Below are 15,049 nucleotides of genomic sequence, written 5' to 3'. Positions count from 1 at the left end.
TTTCTTTAAAATATTCACCAAAAATACAAATTTCACCGGAATCCGATGGGGACTGCTGTGTCTCGTTCAGCCAGTATAGGAGCACATTTGGGAGCGATTTCGAGTCAATCGGTCAAAAGACGACCGTAACCCTAACCCTAGCTCCATAACCCTAACCCTAACCCTAACCCTAATGCCAGCCTTAAGGCAGTCCCATGAAACATTGTCTCTTTTCACTAAAATATTCACCAAAAATACAAATTTCACCGGAATCCGATGGGGACTGCTGTGTCTCATTCAGCGAGTAGAGGACCACATTCGTGACGAATTTCGAGTCAATCGGTCAAAAGACGACCGTAACCCTAACCCTAGCTCCATAACCCTAACCCCAAACCTAACCCTAATGCCAGCCTTAAGGCAGTCTCATGAAACATTGTCTCTTTTCACTAAAATATTCACCAAAAATACAAATTTCACCGGAATCCGATGGGGACTGCTGTGTCTCGTTCAGCCAGTATAGGAGCACATTTGGGAGCGATTTCGAGTCAATCGGTCCAAAGACCTGGAAGCTATTGAAAAAATGGGCCACTTTTTTTTTTTAAAATATTCACCAAAAATACAAATTTCACCGGAATCCGATGGGGACTGCTGTGTCTCATTCAGCGAGTAGAGGACCACATTCGTGACGAATTTCGAGTCAATCGGTCAAAAGACGACCGTAACCCTAACCCTAGCTCCATAACCCTAACCCTAACCCTAACCCTAATGCCAGCCTTAAGGCAGTCTCATGAAACATTGTCTCTTTTCACTAAAATATTCACCAAAAATACAAATTTCACCGGAATCCGATGGGGACTGCTGTGTCTCATTCAGCGAGTAGAGGACCACATTCGTGACGAATTTCGAGTCAATCGGTCAAAAGACGACCGTAACCCTAACCCTAGCTCCATAACCCTAACCCTAAACCTAACCCTAATGCCAGCCTTAAGGCAGTCTCATGAAACATTGTCTCTTTTCACTAAAATATTCACCAAAAATACAAATTTCACCGGAATCCGATGGGGACTGCTGTGTCTCGTTCAGTCAGTATAGGAGCACATTTGGGAGCGATTTCGAGTCAATTGGTCCAAAGACCTGGAAGCTATTGAAAAAATGGGCCACTTTTTTCTTTAAAATATTCACCAAAAATACAAATTTCACCGGAATCCGATGGGGACTGCTGTGTCTCGTTCAGCCAGTATAGGAGCACATTTGGGAGCGATTTCGAGTCAATCGGTCCAAAGACCTGGAAGCTATTGAAAAAATGGGCCACTTTTTTCTTTAAAATATTCACCAAAAATACAAATTTCACCGGAATCCGATGGGGACTGCTGTGTCTCGTTCAGCCAGTATAGGAGCACATTTGGGAGCGATTTCGAGTCAATCGGTCCAAAGACCTGGAAGCTATTGAAAAAATGGGCCACTTTTTTTTTTTAAAATATTCACCAAAAATACAAATTTCACCGGAATCCGATGGGGACTGCTGTGTCTCATTCAGCGAGTAGAGGACCACATTCGTGACGAATTTCGAGTCAATCGGTCAAAAGACGACCGTAACCCTAACCCTAGCTCCATAACCCTAACCCTAACCCTAACCCTAATGCCAGCCTTAAGGCAGTCTCATGAAACATTGTCTCTTTTCACTAAAATATTCACCAAAAATACAAATTTCACCGGAATCCGATGGGGACTGCTGTGTCTCGTTCAGTCAGTATAGGGGCACATTTGGGAGCGATTTCGAGTCAATCGGTCCAAAGACCTGGAAGCTATTGAAAAAATGGGCCACTTTTTTCTTTAAAATATTCACCAAAAATACAAATTTCACCGGAATCCGATGGGGACTGCTGTGTCTCGTTCAGCCAGTGTAGGAGCACATTTGGGAGCGATTTCGAGTCAATCGGTCCAAAGACCTGGAAGCTATTGAAAAAATGGGCCACTTTTTTCTTTAAAATATTCACGAAAAATACAAATTTCACCGGAAACCGATGGGGACTGCTGTGTCTCATTCAGCGAGTAGAGGACCACATTCGTGACGAATTTCGAGTCAATCGGTCAAAAGACGACCGTAACCCTAACCCTAGCTCCATAACCCTAACCCTAACCCTAACCCTCATGCCAGCCTTAAGGCAGTCTCATGAAACATTGTCTCTTTTCACTAAAATATTCACCAAAAATACAAATTTCACCGGAATCCGATGGGGACTGCTGTGTCTCGTTCAGCCAGTATAGGAGCACATTTGGGAGCGATTTCGAGTCAATCGGTCCAAAGACCTGGAAGCTATTGAAAAAATGGGCCACTTTTTTCTTTAAAATATTCACCAAAAATACAAATTTCACCGGAATCTGATGGGGACTGCTGTGTCCCGTTCAGCCAGTATAGGAGCACATTTGGGAGCGATTTCGAGTCAATCGGTCCAAAGACCTGGAAGCTATTGAAAAAATGGGCCACTTTTTTCTTTAAAATATTCACCAAAAATACAAATTTCACCGGAATCTGATTGGGACTGCTGTGTCTCATTCAGCGAGTAGAGGACCACATTAGTGACGAATTTCGAGTCAATCGGTCAAAAGACGACCGTAACCCTAACCCTAGCTCCATAACCCTAACCCTAAACCTAACCCTAATGCCAGCCTTAAGGCAGTCTCATGAAACATTGTCTCTTTTCACTAAAATATTCACCAAAAATACAAATTTCACCGGAATCCGATGGGGACTGCTGTGTCTCGTTCAGCCAGTATAGGAGCACATTTGGGAGCGATTTCGAGTCAATCGGTCCAAAGACCTGGAAGCTATTGAAAAAATGGGCCACTTTTTTCTTTAAAATATTCACCAAAAATACAAATTTCAGCGGAATCAGATGGGGACTGCTGTGTCTCATTCAGCGAGTAGAGGACCACATTCGTGACGAATTTCGAGTCAATCGGTCAAAAGACGACCGTAACCCTAACCCTAGCTCCATAACCCTAACCCTAACCCTAACCCTAATGCCAGCCTTAAGGCAGTCCCATGAAACATTGTCTCTTTTCACTAAAATATTCACCAAAAATACAAATTTCACCGGAATCCGATGGGGACTGCTGTGTCTCATTCAGCGAGTAGAGGACCACATTCGTGACGAATTTCGAGTCAATCGGTCAAAAGACGACCGTAACCCTAACCCTAGCTCCATAACCCTAACCCTAAACCTAACCCTAATGCCAGCCTTAAGGCAGTCTCATGAAACATTGTCTCTTTTCACTAAAATATTCACCAAAAATACAAATTTCACCGGAATCCGATGGGGACTGCTGTGTCTCGTTCAGTCAGTATAGGAGCACATTTGGGAGCGATTTCGAGTCAATTGGTCCAAAGACCTGGAAGCTATTGAAAAAATGGGCCACTTTTTTCTTTAAAATATTCACCAAAAATACAAATTTCACCGGAATCCGATGGGGACTGCTGTGTCTCGTTCAGCCAGTATAGGAGCACATTTGGGAGCGATTTCGAGTCAATCGGTCAAAAGACGACCGTAACCCTAACCCTAGCTCCATAACCCTAACCCTAACCCTAACCCTAATGCCAGCCTTAAGGCAGTCCCATGAAACATTGTCTCTTTTCACTAAAATATTCACCAAAAATACAAATTTCACCGGAATCCGATGGGGACTGCTGTGTCTCATTCAGCGAGTAGAGGACCACATTCGTGACGAATTTCGAGTCAATCGGTCAAAAGACGACCGTAACCCTAACCCTAGCTCCATAACCCTAACCCCAAACCTAACCCTAATGCCAGCCTTAAGGCAGTCTCATGAAACATTGTCTCTTTTCACTAAAATATTCACCAAAAATACAAATTTCACCGGAATCCGATGGGGACTGCTGTGTCTCGTTCAGCCAGTATAGGAGCACATTTGGGAGCGATTTCGAGTCAATCGGTCCAAAGACCTGGAAGCTATTGAAAAAATGGGCCACTTTTTTTTTTTTAAATATTCACCAAAAATACAAATTTCACCAGAATCCGATGGGGACTGCTGTGTCTCATTCAGCGAGTAGAGGACCACATTCGTGACGAATTTCGAGTCAATCGGTCAAAAGACGACCGTAACCCTAACCCTAGCTCCATAACCCTAACCCTAACCCTAACCCTAATGCCAGCCTTAAGGCAGTCTCATGAAACATTGTCTCTTTTCACTAAAATATTCACCAAAAATACAAATTTCACCGGAATCCGATGGGGACTGCTGTGTCTCATTCAGCGAGTAGAGGACCACATTCGTGATGAATTTCGAGTCAATCGGTCAAAAGACGACCGTAACCCTAACCCTAGCTCCATAACCCTAACCCTAACCCTAACCCTAATGCCAGCCTTAAGGCAGTCTCATGAAACATTGTCTCTTTTCACTAAAATATTCACCAAAAATACAAATTTCACCGGAATCCGATGGGGACTGCTGTGTCTCGTTCAGTCAGTATAGGGGCACATTTGGGAGCGATTTCGAGTCAATCGGTCCAAAGACCTGGAAGCTATTGAAAAAATGGGCCACTTTTTTCTTTAAAATATTCACCAAAAATACAAATTTCACCGGAATCCGATGGGGACTGCTGTGTCTCGTTCAGCCAGTATAGGAGCACATTTGGGAGCGATTTCGAGTCAATCGGTCAAAAGACGACCGTAACCCTAACCCTAGCTCCATAACCCTAACCCTAACCCTAACCCTAATGCCAGCCTTAAGGCAGTCCCATGAAACATTGTCTCTTTTCACTAAAATATTCACCAAAAATACAAATTTCACCGGAATCCGATGGGGACTGCTGTGTCTCATTCAGCGAGTAGAGGACCACATTCGTGACGAATTTCGAGTCAATCGGTCAAAAGACGACCGTAACCCTAACCCTAGCTCCATAACCCTAACCCCAAACCTAACCCTAATGCCAGCCTTAAGGCAGTCTCATGAAACATTGTCTCTTTTCACTAAAATATTCACCAAAAATACAAATTTCACCGGAATCCGATGGGGACTGCTGTGTCTCGTTCAGCCAGTATAGGAGCACATTTGGGAGCGATTTCGAGTCAATCGGTCCAAAGACCTGGAAGCTATTGAAAAAATGGGCCACTTTTTTTTTTTTAAATATTCACCAAAAATACAAATTTCACCAGAATCCGATGGGGACTGCTGTGTCTCATTCAGCGAGTAGAGGACCACATTCGTGACGAATTTCGAGTCAATCGGTCAAAAGACGACCGTAACCCTAACCCTAGCTCCATAACCCTAACCCTAACCCTAACCCTAATGCCAGCCTTAAGGCAGTCTCATGAAACATTGTCTCTTTTCACTAAAATATTCACCAAAAATACAAATTTCACCGGAATCCGATGGGGACTGCTGTGTCTCATTCAGCGAGTAGAGGACCACATTCGTGATGAATTTCGAGTCAATCGGTCAAAAGACGACCGTAACCCTAACCCTAGCTCCATAACCCTAACCCTAACCCTAACCCTAATGCCAGCCTTAAGGCAGTCTCATGAAACATTGTCTCTTTTCACTAAAATATTCACCAAAAATACAAATTTCACCGGAATCCGATGGGGACTGCTGTGTCTCGTTCAGTCAGTATAGGGGCACATTTGGGAGCGATTTCGAGTCAATCGGTCCAAAGACCTGGAAGCTATTGAAAAAATGGGCCACTTTTTTCTTTAAAATATTCACCAAAAATACAAATTTCACCGGAATCCGATGGGGACTGCTGTGTCTCGTTCAGCCAGTGTAGGAGCACATTTGGGAGCGATTTCGAGTCAATCGGTCCAAAGACCTGGAAGCTATTGAAAAAATGGGCCACTTTTTTCTTTAAAATATTCACCAAAAATACAAATTTCACCGGAATCCGATGGGGACTGCTGTGTCTCGTTCAGCCAGTGTAGGAGCACATTTGGGAGCGATTTCGAGTCAATCGGTCCAAAGACCTGGAAGCTATTGAAAAAATGGGCCACTTTTTTCTTTAAAATATTCACGAAAAATACAAATTTCACCGGAAACCGATGGGGACTGCTGTGTCTCATTCAGCGAGTAGAGGACCACATTCGTGACGAATTTCGAGTCAATCGGTCAAAAGACGACCGTAACCCTAACCCTAGCTCCATAACCCTAACCCTAACCCTAACCCTCATGCCAGCCTTAAGGCAGTCTCATGAAACATTGTCTCTTTTCACTAAAATATTCACCAAAAATACAAATTTCACCGGAATCCGATGGGGACTGCTGTGTCTCGTTCAGCCAGTATAGGAGCACATTTGGGAGCGATTTCGAGTCAATCGGTCCAAAGACCTGGAAGCTATTGAAAAAATGGGCCACTTTTTTCTTTAAAATATTCACCAAAAATACAAATTTCACCGGAATCTGATGGGGACTGCTGTGTCCCGTTCAGCCAGTATAGGAGCACATTTGGGAGCGATTTCGAGTCAATCGGTCCAAAGACCTGGAAGCTATTGAAAAAATGGGCCACTTTTTTCTTTAAAATATTCACCAAAAATACAAATTTCACCGGAATCTGATGGGGACTGCTGTGTCTCATTCAGCGAGTAGAGGACCACATTAGTGACGAATTTCGAGTCAATCGGTCAAAAGACGACCGTAACCCTAACCCTAGCTCCATAACCCTAACCCTAAACCTAACCCTAATGCCAGCCTTAAGGCAGTCTCATGAAACATTGTCTCTTTTCACTAAAATATTCACCAAAAATACAAATTTCACCGGAATCCGATGGGGACTGCTGTGTCTCGTTCAGCCAGTATAGGAGCACATTTGGGAGCGATTTCGAGTCAATCGGTCCAAAGACCTGGAAGCTATTGAAAAAATGGGCCACTTTTTTCTTTAAAATATTCACCAAAAATACAAATTTCAGCGGAATCAGATGGGGACTGCTGTGTCTCATTCAGCGAGTAGAGGACCACATTCGTGACGAATTTCGAGTCAATCGGTCAAAAGACGACCGTAACCCTAACCCTAGCTCCATAACCCTAACCCTAACCCTAACCCTAATGCCAGCCTTAAGGCAGTCCCATGAAACATTGTCTCTTTTCACTAAAATATTCACCAAAAATACAAATTTCACCGGAATCCGATGGGGACTGCTGTGTCTCATTCAGCGAGTAGAGGACCACATTCGTGACGAATTTCGAGTCAATCGGTCAAAAGACGACCGTAACCCTAACCCTAGCTCCATAACCCTAACCCTAAACCTAACCCTAATGCCAGCCTTAAGGCAGTCTCATGAAACATTGTCTCTTTTCACTAAAATATTCACCAAAAATACAAATTTCACCGGAATCCGATGGGGACTGCTGTGTCTCGTTCAGTCAGTATAGGAGCACATTTGGGAGCGATTTCGAGTCAATTGGTCCAAAGACCTGGAAGCTATTGAAAAAATGGGCCACTTTTTTCTTTAAAATATTCACCAAAAATACAAATTTCACCGGAATCCGATGGGGACTGCTGTGTCTCGTTCAGCCAGTATAGGAGCACATTTGGGAGCGATTTCGAGTCAATCGGTCAAAAGACGACCGTAACCCTAACCCTAGCTCCATAACCCTAACCCTAACCCTAACCCTAATGCCAGCCTTAAGGCAGTCCCATGAAACATTGTCTCTTTTCACTAAAATATTCACCAAAAATACAAATTTCACCGGAATCCGATGGGGACTGCTGTGTCTCATTCAGCGAGTAGAGGACCACATTCGTGACGAATTTCGAGTCAATCGGTCAAAAGACGACCGTAACCCTAACCCTAGCTCCATAACCCTAACCCCAAACCTAACCCTAATGCCAGCCTTAAGGCAGTCTCATGAAACATTGTCTCTTTTCACTAAAATATTCACCAAAAATACAAATTTCACCGGAATCCGATGGGGACTGCTGTGTCTCGTTCAGCCAGTATAGGAGCACATTTGGGAGCGATTTCGAGTCAATCGGTCCAAAGACCTGGAAGCTATTGAAAAAATGGGCCACTTTTTTTTTTTAAAATATTCACCAAAAATACAAATTTCACCGGAATCCGATGGGGACTGCTGTGTCTCATTCAGCGAGTAGAGGACCACATTCGTGACGAATTTCGAGTCAATCGGTCAAAAGACGACCGTAACCCTAACCCTAGCTCCATAACCCTAACCCTAACCCTAACCCTAATGCCAGCCTTAAGGCAGTCTCATGAAACATTGTCTCTTTTCACTAAAATATTCACCAAAAATACAAATTTCACCGGAATCCGATGGGGACTGCTGTGTCTCATTCAGCGAGTAGAGGACCACATTCGTGACGAATTTCGAGTCAATCGGTCAAAAGACGACCGTAACCCTAACCCTAGCTCCATAACCCTAACCCTAAACCTAACCCTAATGCCAGCCTTAAGGCAGTCTCATGAAACATTGTCTCTTTTCACTAAAATATTCACCAAAAATACAAATTTCACCGGAATCCGATGGGGACTGCTGTGTCTCGTTCAGTCAGTATAGGAGCACATTTGGGAGCGATTTCGAGTCAATTGGTCCAAAGACCTGGAAGCTATTGAAAAAATGGGCCACTTTTTTCTTTAAAATATTCACCAAAAATACAAATTTCACCGGAATCCGATGGGGACTGCTGTGTCTCGTTCAGCCAGTATAGGAGCACATTTGGGAGCGATTTCGAGTCAATCGGTCGAAAGACCTGGAAGCTATTGAAAAAATGGGCCACTTTTTTCTTTAAAATATTCACCAAAAATACAAATTTCACCGGAATCCGATGGGGACTGCTGTGTCTCGTTCAGCCAGTATAGGAGCACATTTGGGAGCGATTTCGAGTCAATCGGTCCAAAGACCTGGAAGCTATTGAAAAAATGGGCCACTTTTTTTTTTTAAAATATTCACCAAAAATACAAATTTCACCGGAATCCGATGGGGACTGCTGTGTCTCATTCAGCGAGTAGAGGACCACATTCGTGACGAATTTCGAGTCAATCGGTCAAAAGACGACCGTAACCCTAACCCTAGCTCCATAACCCTAACCCCAAACCTAACCCTAATGCCAGCCTTAAGGCAGTCTCATGAAACATTGTCTCTTTTCACTAAAATATTCACCAAAAATACAAATTTCACCGGAATCCGATGGGGACTGCTGTGTCTCGTTCAGCCAGTATAGGAGCACATTTGGGAGCGATTTCGAGTCAATTGGTCCAAAGACCTGGAAGCTATTGAAAAAATGGGCCACTTTTTTCTTTAAAATATTCACCAAAAATACAAATTTCACCGGAATCCGATGGGGACTGCTGTGTCTCATTCAGCGAGTAGAGGACCACATTCGTGACGAATTTCGAGTCAATCGGTCAAAAGACGACCGTAACCCTAACCCTAGCTCCATAACCCTAACCCTAAACCTAACCCTAATGCCAGCCTTAAGGCAGTCTCATGAAACATTGTCTCTTTTCACTAAAATATTCACCAAAAATACAAATTTCACCGGAATCCGATGGGGACTGCTGTGTCTCGTTCAGTCAGTATAGGAGCACATTTGGGAGCGATTTCGAGTCAATTGGTCCAAAGACCTGGAAGCTATTGAAAAAATGGGCCACTTTTTTCTTTAAAATATTCACCAAAAATACAAATTTCACCGGAATCCGATGGGGACTGCTGTGTCTCGTTCAGCCAGTATAGGAGCACATTTGGGAGCGATTTCGAGTCAATCGGTCAAAAGACGACCGTAACCCTAACCCTAGCTCCATAACCCTAACCCTAACCCTAACCCTAATGCCAGCCTTAAGGCAGTCCCATGAAACATTGTCTCTTTTCACTAAAATATTCACCAAAAATACAAATTTCACCGGAATCCGATGGGGACTGCTGTGTCTCATTCAGCGAGTAGAGGACCACATTCGTGACGAATTTCGAGTCAATCGGTCAAAAGACGACCGTAACCCTAACCCTAGCTCCATAACCCTAACCCCAAACCTAACCCTAATGCCAGCCTTAAGGCAGTCTCATGAAACATTGTCTCTTTTCACTAAAATATTCACCAAAAATACAAATTTCACCGGAATCCGATGGGGACTGCTGTGTCTCGTTCAGCCAGTATAGGAGCACATTTGGGAGCGATTTCGAGTCAATCGGTCCAAAGACCTGGAAGCTATTGAAAAAATGGGCCACTTTTTTTTTTTAAAATATTCACCAAAAATACAAATTTCACCGGAATCCGATGGGGACTGCTGTGTCTCATTCAGCGAGTAGAGGACCACATTCGTGACGAATTTCGAGTCAATCGGTCAAAAGACGACCGTAACCCTAACCCTAGCTCCATAACCCTAACCCTAACCCTAACCCTAATGCCAGCCTTAAGGCAGTCTCATGAAACATTGTCTCTTTTCACTAAAATATTCACCAAAAATACAAATTTCACCGGAATCCGATGGGGACTGCTGTGTCTCATTCAGCGAGTAGAGGACCACATTCGTGACGAATTTCGAGTCAATCGGTCAAAAGACGACCGTAACCCTAACCCTAGCTCCATAACCCTAACCCTAAACCTAACCCTAATGCCAGCCTTAAGGCAGTCTCATGAAACATTGTCTCTTTTCACTAAAATATTCACCAAAAATACAAATTTCACCGGAATCCGATGGGGACTGCTGTGTCTCGTTCAGTCAGTATAGGAGCACATTTGGGAGCGATTTCGAGTCAATTGGTCCAAAGACCTGGAAGCTATTGAAAAAATGGGCCACTTTTTTCTTTAAAATATTCACCAAAAATACAAATTTCACCGGAATCCGATGGGGACTGCTGTGTCTCGTTCAGCCAGTATAGGAGCACATTTGGGAGCGATTTCGAGTCAATCGGTCGAAAGACCTGGAAGCTATTGAAAAAATGGGCCACTTTTTTCTTTAAAATATTCACCAAAAATACAAATTTCACCGGAATCCGATGGGGACTGCTGTGTCTCGTTCAGCCAGTATAGGAGCACATTTGGGAGCGATTTCGAGTCAATCGGTCCAAAGACCTGGAAGCTATTGAAAAAATGGGCCACTTTTTTTTTTTAAAATATTCACCAAAAATACAAATTTCACCGGAATCCGATGGGGACTGCTGTGTCTCATTCAGCGAGTAGAGGACCACATTCGTGACGAATTTCGAGTCAATCGGTCAAAAGACGACCGTAACCCTAACCCTAGCTCCATAACCCTAACCCTAACCCTAACCCTAATGCCAGCCTTAAGGCAGTCTCATGAAACATTGTCTCTTTTCACTAAAATATTCACCAAAAATACAAATTTCACCGGAATCCGATGGGGACTGCTGTGTCTCATTCAGCGAGTAGAGGACCACATTCGTGACGAATTTCGAGTCAATCGGTCAAAAGACGACCGTAACCCTAACCCTAGCTCCATAACCCTAACCCTAAACCTAACCCTAATGCCAGCCTTAAGGCAGTCTCATGAAACATTGTCTCTTTTCACTAAAATATTCACCAAAAATACAAATTTCACCGGAATCCGATGGGGACTGCTGTGTCTCGTTCAGCCAGTATAGGAGCACATTTGGAAGCGATTTCGAGTCAATCGGTCCAAAGACCTGGAAGCTATTGAAAAAATGGGCCACTTTTTTTTTTTAAAATATTCACCAAAAATACAAATTTCACCGGAATCCGATGGGGACTGCTGTGTCTCGTTCAGCCAGTATAGGAGCACATTTGGGAGCGATTTCGAGTCAATCGGTCAAAAGACGACCGTAACCCTAACCCTAGCTCCATAACCCTAACCCTAACCCTAATGCCAGCCTTAAGGCAGTCCCATGAAACATTGTCTCTTTTCACTAAAATATTCACCAAAAATACAAATTTCACCGGAATCCGATGGGGACTGCTGTGTCTCATTCAGCGAGTAGAGGACCACATTCGTGACGAATTTCGAGTCAATCGGTCAAAAGACGACCGTAACCCCAACCCTAGCTCCATAACCCTAACCCTAATGCCAGCCTTAAGGCAGTCTCATGAAACATTGTCTCTTTTCACTAAAATATTCACCAAAAATACAAATTTCACCGGAATCCGATGGGGACTGCTGTGTCTCATTCAGCGAGTAGAGGACCACATTCGTGACGAATTTCGAGTCAATCGGTCAAAAGACGACCGTAACCCTAACCCTAGCTCCATAACCCTAACCCCAAACCTAACCCTAATGCCAGCCTTAAGGCAGTCTCATGAAACATTGTCTCTTTTCACTAAAATATTCACCAAAAATACAAATTTCACCGGAATCCGATGGGGACTGCTGTGTCTCGTTCAGCCAGTATAGGAGCACATTTGGGAGCGATTTCGAGTCAATCGGTCCAAAGACCTGGAAGCTATTGAAAAAATGGGCCACTTTTTTTTTTTAAAATATTCACCAAAAATACAAATTTCACCGGAATCCGATGGGGACTGCTGTGTCTCATTCAGCGAGTAGAGGACCACATTCGTGACGAATTTCGAGTCAATCGGTCAAAAGACGACCGTAACCCTAACCCTAGCTCCATAACCCTAACCCTAACCCTAACCCTAATGCCAGCCTTAAGGCAGTCTCATGAAACATTGTCTCTTTTCACTAAAATATTCACCAAAAATACAAATTTCACCGGAATCCGATGGGGACTGCTGTGTCTCATTCAGCGAGTAGAGGACCACATTCGTGACGAATTTCGAGTCAATCGGTCAAAAGACGACCGTAACCCTAACCCTAGCTCCATAACCCTAACCCTAAACCTAACCCTAATGCCAGCCTTAAGGCAGTCTCATGAAACATTGTCTCTTTTCACTAAAATATTCACCAAAAATACAAATTTCACCGGAATCCGATGGGGACTGCTGTGTCTCGTTCAGTCAGTATAGGAGCACATTTGGGAGCGATTTCGAGTCAATTGGTCCAAAGACCTGGAAGCTATTGAAAAAATGGGCCACTTTTTTCTTTAAAATATTCACCAAAAATACAAATTTCACCGGAATCCGATGGGGACTGCTGTGTCTCGTTCAGCCAGTATAGGAGCACATTTGGGAGCGATTTCGAGTCAATCGGTCAAAAGACGACCGTAACCCTAACCCTAGCTCCATAACCCTAACCCTAACCCTAACCCTAATGCCAGCCTTAAGGCAGTCCCATGAAACATTGTCTCTTTTCACTAAAATATTCACCAAAAATACAAATTTCACCGGAATCCGATGGGGACTGCTGTGTCTCATTCAGCGAGTAGAGGACCACATTCGTGACGAATTTCGAGTCAATCGGTCAAAAGACGACCGTAACCCTAACCCTAGCTCCATAACCCTAACCCTAACCCTAACCCTAATGCCAGCCTTAAGGCAGTCTCATGAAACATTGTCTCTTTTCACTAAAATATTCACCAAAAATACAAATTTCACCGGAATCCGATGGGGACTGCTGTGTCTCATTCAGCGAGTAGAGGACCACATTCGTGACGAATTTCGAGTCAATCGGTCAAAAGACGACCGTAACCCTAACCCTAGCTCCATAACCCTAACCCTAAACCTAACCCTAATGCCAGCCTTAAGGCAGTCTCATGAAACATTGTCTCTTTTCACTAAAATATTCACCAAAAATACAAATTTCACCGGAATCCGATGGGGACTGCTGTGTCTCGTTCAGCCAGTATAGGAGCACATTTGGAAGCGATTTCGAGTCAATCGGTCCAAAGACCTGGAAGCTATTGAAAAAATGGGCCACTTTTTTTTTTTAAAATATTCACCAAAAATACAAATTTCACCGGAATCCGATGGGGACTGCTGTGTCTCGTTCAGCCAGTATAGGAGCACATTTGGGAGCGATTTCGAGTCAATCGGTCAAAAGACGACCGTAACCCTAACCCTAGCTCCATAACCCTAACCCTAACCCTAATGCCAGCCTTAAGGCAGTCCCATGAAACATTGTCTCTTTTCACTAAAATATTCACCAAAAATACAAATTTCACCGGAATCCGATGGGGACTGCTGTGTCTCATTCAGCGAGTAGAGGACCACATTCGTGACGAATTTCGAGTCAATCGGTCAAAAGACGACCGTAACCCCAACCCTAGCTCCATAACCCTAACCCTAATGCCAGCCTTAAGGCAGTCTCATGAAACATTGTCTCTTTTCACTAAAATATTCACCAAAAATACAAATTTCACCGGAATCCGATGGGGACTGCTGTGTCTCATTCAGCGAGTAGAGGACCACATTCGTGACGAATTTCGAGTCAATCGGTCAAAAGACGACCGTAACCCTAACCCTAGCTCCATAACCCTAACCCCAAACCTAACCCTAATGCCAGCCTTAAGGCAGTCTCATGAAACATTGTCTCTTTTCACTAAAATATTCACCAAAAATACAAATTTCACCGGAATCCGATGGGGACTGCTGTGTCTCGTTCAGCCAGTATAGGAGCACATTTGGGAGCGATTTCGAGTCAATCGGTCCAAAGACCTGGAAGCTATTGAAAAAATGGGCCACTTTTTTTTTTTAAAATATTCACCAAAAATACAAATTTCACCGGAATCCGATGGGGACTGCTGTGTCTCATTCAGCGAGTAGAGGACCACATTCGTGACGAATTTCGAGTCAATCGGTCAAAAGACGACCGTAACCCTAACCCTAGCTCCATAACCCTAACCCTAACCCTAACCCTAATGCCAGCCTTAAGGCAGTCTCATGAAACATTGTCTCTTTTCACTAAAATATTCACCAAAAATACAAATTTCACCGGAATCCGATGGGGACTGCTGTGTCTCATTCAGCGAGTAGAGGACCACATTCGTGACGAATTTCGAGTCAATCGGTCAAAAGACGACCGTAACCCTAACCCTAGCTCCATAACCCTAACCCTAAACCTAACCCTAATGCCAGCCTTAAGGCAGTCTCATGAAACATTGTCTCTTTTCACTAAAATATTCACCAAAAATACAAATTTCACCGGAATCCGATGGGGACTGCTGTGTCTCGTTCAGTCAGTATAGGAGCACATTTGGGAGCGATTTCGAGTCAATTGGTCCAAAGACCTGGAAG

Source organism: Pagrus major, chromosome 24, assembly GCF_040436345.1.
Source record: "Pagrus major chromosome 24, Pma_NU_1.0".
In the NCBI taxonomy this organism is placed as follows: domain Eukaryota; kingdom Metazoa; phylum Chordata; class Actinopteri; order Spariformes; family Sparidae; genus Pagrus; species Pagrus major.
Note: the sequence above shows the minus strand (reverse complement) of the source record.